Below are 10,582 nucleotides of genomic sequence, written 5' to 3'. Positions count from 1 at the left end.
TGGAAATAATTAGCTCATATAACAGTAAAGACAGGGCTTGGTTTCAGACAGAACTAGGTCTAAGTCTCAAACATAGTCATTTGGACATTTTTTCTCTCTCCATATCTCAGCTCTACTTTCTTTATATTGTTTTCAAAAAGTCTTGAAGCAAAGCTTCTCATCTCTGATTGCATAGCTTGGGTCATGCACCATCTTTGAACCAATCACTGGGCCAGAGGGATGTGGTACTTCAATTGGCCAGACTCGAGTTACGTACTCATCCTGGATGCCAGGAGCTGAGGTCAATTTTGTTCAAACAAAATAGATAGGGATTGGGGATTATGCAAAGAAAAGTAATAATGCAGTACCAAAAGGAGGAAAGGAAGTTATTCCCTCCATAAATGCGACGCAAATATACATGGCATAGCAACCTGGAAACTGCAGGAGAGGATGAGATCAGGGTTTAGATGGAAAAATTTTGGAAGACGTAAGTTACTCTTCCGCCACATAAAGATAAGAATGCCTGGGTCACCAATGACAAACAAACAAACAAAAACACTTGAAGCACAATGTAACAGTATACATTTAGAATCTTGGCTCCCTGAGGCTCTTCTGACCAAATCCATTTTCATCACTAAAATGTAATGTCTTCCCACCTGGCTATAAATGCAGCTACTGCAGCTCTGTTTTCACTCCATGGCTTCAAGTTTGGTGTCTCTCTTGTTCTCTCAAATCCTAACCTACTCAATCCTGTGTTTCTCCCTTTTATCCCGGCATCCTGTCGCCCACACCTGTCCCTCCAGCTGCACTTCTACGATATCTCAACCCTGCTAGCCCACAATCATTACTGTTTCCATCACTCCTTATCATCTCTCCCTTGCCTCCATCTGCCCATGAGCAGCAGGAATCATTCTTCCTCCTGGAACTTATGTGTTATTATCTCTTTAAAGTCAGAAAGGACTTAAACTATTAGAGTCTTGGCAGAATTACCCTTTAGGAAAAAAAGAAGACTTCTTTTTTATGCATACAAAGTGCAGAGGCAATACAATGACATAGAGAGATGTTGAGGTGGAGAGGAGAGACGTGGGAAGCACTAATGTGCTACAGCCTCCGTCTTCACAGACACACAGGAGTGAGAGACAGATGCTCGGAGAGACGGAGGAACCGTCTGCAGAAACAGCTGTGGAGAAGTGGTAGGTAATCCCTCAGATGACTGAAATATCATTGAGCTGCTGTGAGCGCCCAGCTGAGGTCACATAGCATAAAAGTATGCTGCAGGAGGAAATATATTGCATTTTCCTTCTCTTGGTATTTGAAGTTATTTTGAATATTTGTACATTTGTGCACAACTTTTATTAATATTGATATCAGTTGAATGGCATAATCACTTGCCTTCCAGGTTAGTAAAATGACCAATGAGCCAATAATAAATTTAGCCTAAAAATAAGTTTGTGACCTTTAAACATTTTGATCAAAAGGTTGTGTAGAGAAACCCGAGACCTTTAACACAGTTTTGTTTTGGTTCTTAAATTTTAGAGCCGATAAGCTTATAATTGTTTAACAATGATTCTTCAAGCTTTGTGTTCATAAGAATGATTCTAATCCAGTAGCTCAGTGTTGGAGATCCTGCATTTACATTTTTGAAAGCCCTTATGATTCTGACAGTTTGTTTTGTGATGAGGCTTTAGACTAAGGTGACCAGATTTTAACATTGGTAAAGCAGGACACCATTGACCGGGGGGGGGGGGGGGGGGGTGTTCTTGATTAAAAATTTGGTCTATATGGAGCAACAAAAATTTTCATAGAACGCAAAAATAGTATTGTAATATATTTTTTTATATTTTAACATAAGTACAATTTACAAATATAATAAATAAAAAATTATGTATAGTATTATTTTATTCTTTGGCATATTTCTCATTTGAGTGAATTCTTTTTAGTAGATTGCTGTCGTTGTTTAAAAGGTCATGAATTTGCCGTAACGTAAGTCGTAAGTGTCACTTTCAAGGCCGGCGCTAGACTTTTTGCCGCCACTATAAAATATAAATAATACGAGTACTGTCTGCTAAATTCAAGAAAATTTATGTATTTATGAAATAAATAAATAAATTACTTACCTAAATTATCTGAATAGCTGATTTGTAATGACATCACTTGTTTAACTAGCTTACTAGCACGCAGTATGATGTGTATCGTCTGAGAGACAGTTACAAAATGTTTTCGTCGTTGCCAATCCCCAAAAATGCCATTGTTCATTAAGTCCAAACAATGGTGGTCGAATTCTAACAACTGATCAACAATGCGAACTTTGATAAGCAGTTCTCGATAATCAGTTCTCAACAATTATTTGTTATTATTAAAGCTTAACATTATAAAATTAACAAAAATCATATAAAACTCATATCCTGGCTAAATAGCCACATGGCCGCCGAAAACCGTATATTCCCTTCCCGTTCTCCCGCCGTTCCCTAGCTTGTCGTGCATTCTTTCCAAAAATCGGGACTTTTTTAAAACGCCGCGGGATGCGGGACAAATTGTTAAAAATCGGGACTGTCCCGCGACGTCTCTGACAGCCTATGCAGTCTCTGTGCTGGAACTGGCCCATCCAATCCCCGTTAGCACCAATTTTCTACTGATGCTGAGGGTCAGACTTATTTCTTCTTCTTCCTTTTCAGTGAAGTGCTATATGTTTCACTGGCTTGCAGGAATAGAATATGGATCCCAGTAATTAGCAAGGCAGTTCTAATGGCAAACATATTTATGAAGGAATCAAAGATGATAATGAGCAAAACTAAAAACCTCAGGCATCACAATTTAATGGTTAGATGACAGAGGCCTCTGATAATGATAGCATTTTGTCACCACAGTCCAATAAAGAAAATTCATCTTGAAAGATTGCCCACATTCCTACACACGCATTTCCTAGAAGTGATAAAGTAATCATAGAGATAATGGCACATTTTCCATACAAGAGCTTATTATGATCTATGTGACTCTTACAATACGAAGCTGGGGACTCCGAGCTATAATTTAACAATCTAAGAAGGGGAAGCTGCAACTGTGATGAAACATTTGTTATGAGCTTAGAATAGTAACTCGAATCATCTGTCTAATGTCTCTAGCAGAAAGAAATGTAACCTGGATCAGAGGACGCTTGGATATCTCAGTGTGTGAAGCACAGAACAACCAGTGGAAAGCTGTGCATGCTCCCCGCACAGAGAGAGTCTTAGAGTCTGATTTCAGGTAGGATGAAAAAGAAGAGACATGGTCTGGTTCGTTTTTTAAGCGATAAACAACATTCATTTTACTTCATCATCTCTGAGGGCGTGCACACTGCTCTGGAGCGCTCCTCTTGGACATGTCTAAAATCCAAAGGGAAGACAGAGTGCAGAGAAGGATGGAGACAAGGGATGGGACAGATTTAAGGATGGAATGGAGACAAGATAGGAGACAAGACAAGCAAGTATATTGATATGTTGCTCCTCCTCTCATCTCAAACCATTAAAACCCAATAGGCCCTGAACAGTGTGGCTCAGTTGGCAGAGTGTCGTCCCATGCACTGAAAGGTTGCCAGTTTGATTCCAGGTCAGGGCACATGCCCAGGTTTCGGGCTCAATCCCCAGTAGGGGGCATGCAGGAGGCAGCTGATCAATGATTCTGTCTGATCATTGATGTTTCTATCTCTCCTCCCTTTCTCTCTGAAATGAATAAAAATATTTTTTTAAAAATACCAATAATAAGAGAGCGACAGAAAGAGAGAGAAAGAGAATAATTTTAACATGAAACATAGGACTTAAAGAATTCTATAAGGCTTAAGGTTTATGGGATGTTGAAGACTTGAATATGATATATCAACTAAATGGAATATTATTCAACCATTAAAAATGTGACTTAAACATACAAAATGTAAAAACTGCTTATAATATTATAGAAATTAAAAAAAAACAAGATGTAACATAAAGCAAGGCATGTATTAAAAACATTGTGAATATAAAGACAAAGTAAATTAATAAAAATATTAACTTTGATTGTGTTTAGGTTGGTATGGCCATGAAAGTCCCACCTTTCTCTTTTTTTCCTAACATTATGTATTTCCATATTTTCTTTTATGAAAACAAAATATTGTATAAAAAGAAAAATATGTAGGATCTATTGGAGAGTCTCTAAATTTAGCTATATATTTTAAGCATATACCACTGCACGTTCCATTTGATTTTTTGTTACTGATATTTATAAATAACAAGATTTTTAAATTTTATTTTTCAATTACAGTTTACATTCAATATTAATTTGTTTTAGTTTCAGGTGTACAGCATCATGGTTAGACAATCATATATTTTACAAAGTAATCCCCCCTATATTTCAAGTATCCACCTGGCACCATACACAGTTATTACAATACTAGAGGCCTGGTGCACAAAATTCGTGCATAAGGGTTGGTCCCCTCAGCCCAGCCTGAACCCTCTCAAATCTGGGACCCCTTGGCAGTCGGACATCCCTCTCACAATCCAGGACCACTGGCTCCTAACTGCTCACCTGCCTGCCGGCCTGATTGCTCCTAACTGCCACCGCTGCTGGCCTGGTCGCCCCTAACTGCCCTCCCGCACCGGCCTGGTCACCCCTTACTACCCCCTCCCCCCCTCCGGCCTGATCACCCCCACTGCCCCCTCCGCTGGCCTGGTCACTCCCAACTGACACCCCCCCCCTGCCGCTGGCCTGTTCGCCCCACATAGCCTGCTATTCAGTTGTTTGGTCATCCCTCACTAACTCCCCCTGCAAGCCTGGTTGCCCCATGCAGCCTGCTGTTCAGTTGTTACTGTGGCGGAGTCCCAAAAATTTGCATATTCCTCTATTATTAGTATACATTATTGACTATATTCCCTCTGCTGTGCTTTACATCCCCATGACTATTTTGTAACTACCAAATCTGTACTTCTCAATCTCTTCACCTTTTTCACCTGGCTCTCTACCTGCCTCCCCTCTGTCAAGCATCAGTCTATTCTATGTATCTATAAGTATGTTTCTATTTTGTTTGCTCATTTATTTTGTTCTTTAGATTCTACATATAGGTAAAATCACATGGTATTTATCTTTTTCTGTCTGACTTATTTCACTTAGAATGCTATTTTCTAGGTCCATCCATGCTGCTACAAATGGTAAGATTGCTTTCTTTTTTATGGCTGAGTAATATTCCATTGAATATGTGTACCTTACCTTTTTTATCCACTTGTCTATTAATGGACACTTGGGTTGCTTCCATATCTTGGCTATTGTAAATAACGCCGCAGTAAACATAGGGGTGCATATATTTTTTTGAATTAATGTTTATAACCTTTTTTGGGTCCCAAAGCCTTTGGACCCAAGCATATATCACATATCTATTTATTGTGTGTACATCGCATAATTATTACCTAACAGCAGAGAGAGCCACAGATCAGCAGAGATTATGAGATTATGGTGCAGCAATCTCTCTCTCTCTTTCTCTAGCCTATATATCTATACTAATAATAGCCTAGGGCCATCATGACTGGACAGATGACTGAACACCTGCATCCCGGCAGCAGCAGTGGTGGCGGCGGGAGTCAGGCCTGGGTCCTGGCGGTGACGGAGGCGGCGGCGAAAGTCAGGCCTGGGTCCATCACCAGTTAGAAGGCATCTCAGGGTGAGGACCATCACCTCAGCCAGAACTCAAGATGGTCACTTGGCCTGGCCTGGCCCCTCCTCAGATGCAGCCCCTTTCCTCCATGTGCACTGCAGAAGACAGACAGGGATGCCTAATAGGCTGGGGCCATGGTGCCCCATCCCTACCCTCCTCCCCTGGCCTCCCTCACCTGTGGCCCCACAGAAGGGTGTGTATGAGAGCCCTTCCCCTGCTACCTCTCACCACTGTCTCTGCCATCCCTCAGCACACAGGCATATCGGCTTTCAAACTTGCCTTACTCACTTCCTCTCACCCCCTTCCAGGGCCTCTGCTCTGGATGAGGCCTTTGGAATCCAGGGCTCTAGGGGTTTTACAATAGAGCTGGGGTGGGAAAGGGTAAACAGCACCAAAGATGGCTGATATGGCCACCCACCTCTGCCTCAGCTTGAACAATTAGTTCAGCCTTAGAACATGGCACTCAGAGGGGATCCCTACTTCCCCAGCAATGTCTCTAGGACCTCGGCCCCAGTACCAACCTTCTCTCCCCCTTGGCCCACCCCACAGTTGGTGCTTGCTGCAGCTCCGTGTGCCTTACTTAACCACCCCTTCCTTCCCTGTTCCTACAAAGGAGGCTGCATCTTTGTATGTTATATTCATATAAACTTTGTAACATTTGGGGGGGGGGGGGAGAAAAACAACAAAACAATGACCAAGAGAATGCTGCAGTCAATGTCCGGAGTCTAGCTCAGGAGAACGGAGAGAAGGGAGAATTCCATAAGTTGGCTGATGCCAAGATATTTCTGAGTGACTGCCTGACAGTTGTGTGACCGCAAAGGAAGGAGTCCAAGTTTCTCAGCAGAACACCAAGGACTTCTTCCGTGTTCTGGACCTTTGCTTTGGTTTTCAGAATTCCCTGCTCCCCATCTGTTGGCTCCCTCCCTCTGCGGGGTGCTGTCATCATCACATGGGTGCAACTGGAATATTGTATCTCCAGAGGATTGCCCCAATGTACGTATCCTTTTATCCAACGATGAAAAAATCTCAAAGAACAAGAATGGAGACAGACTACTGTCCTTTAGGCTTAAAAAAAACCCCGGAAGTGTCCTGTGAAGAGCTGAGACGTGGTTCTGTCCATGCACCTCACAGAGATTGGACGAGGAAATGGCCCAGTTTGGCCCTGACTTTACCCACTTATGTTACTCTTGAAGGTGACTTTGCCACAATGTGAATAAACTGCCACCTTTTGGAATAGGGGCTCATACGAAAGTCTGCATTCCCAACTTTTCTTGAAACAGATCTATGTTCTGCAGCTGTGGCCACTGTCCTGAGACCAGGTCATGTCGCTGGGAATCAGGGGGCACTGGAGTGGAGCCCCCCCTCACCCCATCCCCCGTGTCCTTTTACATTCAGGGATTGAGCTGAACTCACTTTGGGGGAGGCCTGGCAAGGGTCACAGGTGTCACAGATGGAAGGATGGAGAATGGAGAGGTGGACACCCTGCTTGGTCCCTCCCTGGGTGGGGTCAGGCAGATGAAGGCTGGCCAGCCCACCCCACAATTGGGTGAGATAGCATCCTCTGTGTCCACCTCTCAACCCGTGGGCCCAGTCACTCCCCTCAGCTCTGGGCAGCCCTCTGCATTCCACAACAGCATGCTCTGCCCTCACATGCTGCTCGCCCTAAATGAGAAGGAAGAGAGCAGTTGGCCCACAGACAATTACACATAAAGATAGAGCTCCTCGCTGGTGAGTGCAGTGGCAGTGGCAGGAGCCTCTCCTGCCTCCATGGCAGCGCTAAGGAGCAGCGAGCCAAGTGGTAAGGAGCAGTGAGTAGGTGGGCGGTAAGGAGCAAGGGGTTCTGGACTGTGAGAGGGATTTCCAACTGTTGGAAACAGGCCTAAGCTGGCAGGCAGACATCCCCTGAGGGGTCCCAGACTGTGAGAGGGTGCAGGCCGGGCTAAGGGGACCACCCCTGTTGTGGAGTGAAAGCAAGTGAACGACCACTGGAGTCCAGAACAAATTAAAATTTAGGGAGCCTTTATTAGCCGGCCGGCGACTGCTCTGCCTTTCTCCACTCAGGGAGTCCAGAGAGCAGCCCCGACCCTTTGTGCAGGACCGCTTTTAAACCCATTTACCACATCTTGTTTTTGCAGAGTAAGTAATTTAAGACAGTTTTTCTTAAGTAATGTCAGGGTCATGTTATTGATGACCATGTTATTTACAGGGTCATCCTGTTCTCAAGAAAGCTGACAGTGTTCTATGAAAGAAGGCCTACGTGCTGGGAAGGGGCCATGAGACCCTATCTCAAGGCATGGCCTGGTGTCAGCACTGACAACTCTATCTGGGGAATAGTCCACGGCCTCTCTGGAGTGCTAAAAAAATTCTCACTCTCTAATACCCCCAGTGCACAAATTTAGTGCACCGGGCCTCTAGTATATATATATAAAAGGCAAAGCAATCAGCCAACCAGCCAACTGGTTAGTAGCTATGATGTGCAGTGACCACCAGGGGGCAGACACTTAACGCAGGAGCTGCCGAGCAACAGCAACTTCGTAGAGTGCCCTCTCACATTCCAGGACCCCTTGGGGGATATCGGACTGCTGGTTTTGGCCCGATCCCCACAGGCCAGGCCGAAGGACCCCACCTGCCAGAGGGAACCTGCTCACCACGCAGATGCACCTTGGAGCCCTGGTGCTGCCCCAGGTGTGGCTGGCCAGGGAGAGACCGCAGGAGGTTGACTCCAAGGCGTGTCCGGCCCATCTCACCCAGTCCCGCCCCACTGGCCACCTTCTAATATTTCCTTTCAATGTGCACGAATCTGTGCATCAGACCTCTAGTTTTATATTAAAATTCTAATTTTAATAAAGATTGCCTAGGAGTACAACATAAAATAAATCTTTTCAGTGGTTTTGCAGTTCTTGAATTAAGCAGTTTCCAGGTGTGTTAATGTGTGGGTTTCATTTACATGAATTAAACATGCAGAAACATGCTTTCCAATAAATATTTGAGACATTTGACATAACAGTAGAAGTTGAAAATAACCATATTTGGTTCAAAGACTTTCTGTTCTTTATTTTCTACTCTGTGTACTAATTTTAACATGATCAGTAACAACTCATTTACTTAGTCCAGGTTGATAACTTGTAGTCATTAAGATGGTAACTTTCAGTATTTGATCCTGTGTTTCTTCATAATTATGCAAAGAATCTAGCTGAGGGATAGGTTTGGTGTGTTCATATGGAATATCCACAGAAGGATGGTAGCAAACTATCATCCTTCCATCAGATGTCAAAGAAGGTTCTACTTTGCAATTATAGTCATCTGGAAGAGAAGAGTATGCGGATTTATGACAAACACAGTATAAAGCTCCATTTTGGATTGGAAATAAATGTTTCAAATAGTTCTGTTTGATATCGCCCATTTCACTGCTGATACAGGCATGGTGAATCAAGATGCTTATCAGGTGGTATGAAAAAAGATTTAAGGAGAAAATGCTTTTAAAATTTGCTTCTAGGTATACCTATTTTCATCCCTTAATGGCTGCTCACTACGAGCCTGAAAAACAGATTAGAAGAAAAAGATGAACACTTTGAGCAAGGACCCATGATAGAACAACTTAGCAAAATGTTCTTTACTACTAAGCAGCGTTGGTATCCTCATGGACGGTATCATACACATCGTAGGAAACTGAATCCTTCAAAAGACAGATAATATTGAGGTTTTCAGTAAAATGCTGTCGTGTTTCTCATTTGCCATTTAAGAAAATGCAATCAGGTATATTCACTACTATGTCATAGAATAAAGTAATAATGACATGCCTTTTCATCTAAAAAGAAAGATGGTAACTTGAGCTACCTGTAAATAAAAATATTTTTAAGTGGTAGAAAAATATTTTTAAGTGAACATAATGGAACAAACATTTCAAATACTTGAGAAATGGATGTTCGTATGTATATTGGAAACTCTATTGTTTTCCCACCCCACCATGGCTGGGGGCCGCTAAATATCTTCAAAGTAGGTTTAAACTAATTTGCACTGTTTTAACCTTAGTTCAAATGAGCAGGATTTAAAATAGCAGGATGTAAAACATTCAGGATAATGATGTTTATACTCCATTGTACGTGCATGAGTGCATATGTGCGTGAGTGTGATGGCATGTTTGAGAATGTGTGTTTGCCCTTCCCTGATGTAGAACTGAGCATTGATGGCCCCAAGAGTGGCTTGAGAGAGTTTAGCTTCCCTTCCCATTTCCATCAAACCATTTTATATATATTTCTTATGCCTGATAAATGTTTCCTTAGTCTTATGAGAAATGCTATGCAGATGCAGCTTCACGATTCATCTCACTTCTTTCTCCAACTAGATGGCAACCATAGATAGCACTCAAAACATCATGTAAGTAAACATTCTGGACTCTCCTCCCAGGGAGACCGAAGACTCTGGAGATTCTTGGGCAGAGAAGCCTTGCTTCTAGTACCTTCTGCTGGACAGCAGGTAGAATTCAGCATCCCATGGATAAAGATACATTTGTGTAGGGTTGGCATCTCACTCCCAAACTGCAGTTGTGGAAGAAATCAAATGAAATCTGACTTTGAACCTCTGTCCTTCCCAAATAGTAAGAAGTGTAATATAAGTCATCACTGATCTTTTTTCAGGGGGTATAGAGGTGAGGCTTCTCATTCCTTAGAATCCCACAAAAATCCAAGAAATACATATAGTGCCACCCAAAGGAGAGATTCCAATTCAGTTCATCATGTTCTCCAATGATTTTATTCATTAATTCACCAAATATGAAGAAGTTACTGATGGGACAACATTGTTCTCGGCAAAAGGACACATCTGTGAGTTAGACATTACCATCTGGGCTCACTTGCACCTTTGTGGGCAGGCGGCCTTTTGTTGAGTTTGACCACTGGTGGGTTTGCTGATGCTGCGTGGCCAAGCCCAATGTCCAGCTTTTCTAAG

At 42.8% G+C, this 10,582-nt stretch overlaps 1 pseudogene across 1 annotated transcript; it reads right to left on the bottom strand.

Annotated features, from left to right (window-relative positions):
- Positions 1-8,732: 8,732 nt before the first annotated feature.
- LOC307101091 (large ribosomal subunit protein mL42-like) lies at positions 8,733-9,165 on the bottom strand (annotated as a pseudogene). The gene has a single exon. The product of its transcript is annotated as a large ribosomal subunit protein mL42-like (transcript).
- Positions 9,166-10,582: the final 1,417 nt, after the last annotated feature.

This window comes from Cnephaeus nilssonii (assembly GCF_951640355.1).
Source record: "Cnephaeus nilssonii genome assembly, chromosome: 6".
Taxonomy (NCBI): domain Eukaryota; kingdom Metazoa; phylum Chordata; class Mammalia; order Chiroptera; family Vespertilionidae; genus Cnephaeus; species Cnephaeus nilssonii.
This window is presented reverse-complemented; position numbering and strand designations above follow the sequence as displayed.